Source organism: Piliocolobus tephrosceles, unplaced genomic scaffold, assembly GCF_002776525.5.
Source record: "Piliocolobus tephrosceles isolate RC106 unplaced genomic scaffold, ASM277652v3 unscaffolded_35638, whole genome shotgun sequence".
NCBI lineage: Eukaryota > Metazoa > Chordata > Mammalia > Primates > Cercopithecidae > Piliocolobus > Piliocolobus tephrosceles.
In genome coordinates this window covers 1-2403 of record NW_022319463.1, presented here as the reverse complement: position 1 = coordinate 2403, position 2403 = coordinate 1, and the positions used below count along the sequence as shown (strand labels likewise).

The 2403-nt window shown below is 51.9% G+C and overlaps 1 non-coding gene across 1 annotated transcript; it reads left to right on the top strand.

Annotated features, from left to right (window-relative positions):
• The first annotated feature begins 2280 nt into the window (after positions 1 to 2280).
• Positions 2281 to 2352, top strand: TRNAH-GUG. Its single transcript has one exon. It is a non-coding gene; the product is annotated as a tRNA-His (tRNA).
• The last annotated feature ends 51 nt before the right edge of the window (positions 2353 to 2403 follow it).

Below are 2403 nucleotides of genomic sequence, written 5' to 3'. Positions count from 1 at the left end.
TTCTAGGAGTGGGAGGGCAATAGGTGGGGCATGGGCGTGTCAGGGGCATTCCGCAGGTGCGACCAGGTAAATCTTGGTCTCTTCAGATTGACGTCACCTGGCGCATGCCCAGTTGGTCTGCACCCTCCCTGGGCGCCGACTGCATTTTCGTGCCAGCGGGAAGAGTTGGGAGGGGGGATGAAGAACCCGGAAGTGCACCATCTTGCCTCCGTTCGTCCAAACAGTCCAACCTTTTATTGATAATAGTGATAAAGGGGCGCCGTGGTCTGTCTGGCTACTTCCTGCTGTTAAGGGGCGTCGTTAAGGTCAGGGCCCATGGTTGGTATTTGGACGCACGGATGAAAAATAAAATAAGGCACAGTATTAGTATAGGAATGAGGAATGGAAGCATTTGTTGGAATATGGGCAAAACCCAGAAGGATAGTCATGGCAAGGTTGGGGAGTATGAGATAGTTAAGAAAATTTAGTAAGTTTGAGGCGAGTGGGGGAAAGCCAAACTGATTTCCACTGATTGCTTTCAGTAGGGGCCCTTTTTAGCTGGGAATGAGGAACGACTGCGCAAAGTAATTGTTGGCCAGGCAGCAATTAAGGATTGGAGTTTTTTGTGGAGTGGATGGCTTTCCACTTACTCCTACTACAGAGATATTGGATTGAAGGCTAGGTCCAGAGAAGGACGGCAAAACAGAATAGGTAGCCTCGCTGTTGATTAAAAAATTGTCTTACCCGCTACCAGGAGAGTTACCCGTGGCTTGGCGAGGGTGATGGGGGTCCCCGAGTCTCAGCACCTTCAGTTGTCATCCAGATGTAGGAACTGGAAGGAGCTCCCAGGATCCTGGGAAAGGGGGTCACGTAGAGGCGCGGCACCTGTTCTCAGGGTGGGGCAATCAGATTTCCAGTTTCCTCCCTGCTGGCAAGCAGGACAGGGGGGTTGCTGGTGGACGAGGGTTAGGACATTCACTGGCCTAATGTCCTGATGCCTTGCACTTATAGCAAGGCTGCGTTGGGGCTCGGGGACCTTGCGGACACCTGTTGGCATAGTGTCCTGCCTTGCCGCACTTATAGCAGGCAGCCTCCTTTTGTAGCTTTGGAGTCTGTGGGGTATGTGCTCTCTGGCCTGGGGTTATGACTGGGCTGTAAACCCGAAAGCCGCTGCTAGGAGCTGTAACTCAGCCGTCTCCTCTCTGGAGCTATAGACCTTAAAGGCTAATTTAACTAGGTCTTGTATTGGTGTCTGAGGACCATCCTCTACCTTTTGAAGTTTTTTACGAATGTCAGGAGCTGATTGAGAAATGAAATAAGATGCCAAAATGGTGGCCCCTGTGGGGGAGGCTGGATCTAACTGGGTATACTGGGTTAGAACCTCAGTCAGTTTAGGGTAGAGGTTAGGATAACCTGGAGGTCATGCCAAGTTAAGTCATAGGCCTGACAAAGGTATCTAAATTCCTTTATGTATATGGTAGGATTAGCTGAGAAATCACCTAAATGCTTCTCAATTTTGGAAAGATCGGCCAATGAAAAAGGGACATGTACTCTGACTACCCCCTCCGCCCCAGCCACCTCTCGCAAAGGCGCTAACACTGTAGGAGGGTGTGGGGCAGGAGTGGAGACATCAGCAGGGCACTTAGAGCGGGTGTGTGCAGAGACAGGAGACTCAAGACAGCCAGTTGGGGGCCCCGAAGGAGGCACGGGACCGAGTGGATTACTAGTAGATAAGGAGGAGGAAGGAGGAGAGTCTGGATGGGGGAAGGAGGAGGAGTCTGGGCAGGAAGGGAGGGGGTGGAGAGAAGGAGTATAGGGACGAGAGCCCAAGGCCCAAAAGCCTTGTGTATAAATTTCAGACCACTTGCCTAGCCGCTGGCAGAAATTGCTGAGGTCAATCACGCCACAGTGGAAAGGAAAATTAACCGCTTCCTCCTAAGGTCTTGTTCAAGCTGTGAGGTTTTTAAATTGGCTAGGAGGCACCCTAAGGGGGTGCTCTTTGGAAATTTGGACTGGGGGTTTCCCATTTGTTTCCTCTTTACCGACACACAATGGACACAATGGAAATGGAAGTGGATCTCTGCCTGGCTTCAAAGCGTCCTTTGGAACCAGCAGAGACAGACTGGAGGCTCTTGAAGCCAAAGTGGAGAGTACCTTCAGGCGGACGTCTCCGTCCTGCAAGGGTCTCCGAAGCCACGTGGTGGCTTCCAAGCCACTTGGTGGCTCAAAATGGACCTCGGACCTGCGCAGGATTTTGGCCGAGGGTGGTAAAGAGGAGACAAGGGCACTTACCCCAGAGAGGCCGTGATCGTATAGTGGTTAGTACTCTGCGTTGTGGCCGCAGCAACCTCGGTTCGAATCCGAGTCACGGCACCATCTGTCTTGTTTTTCTAAGACCACCAGAGCGAGCACAAAAGAACCAGC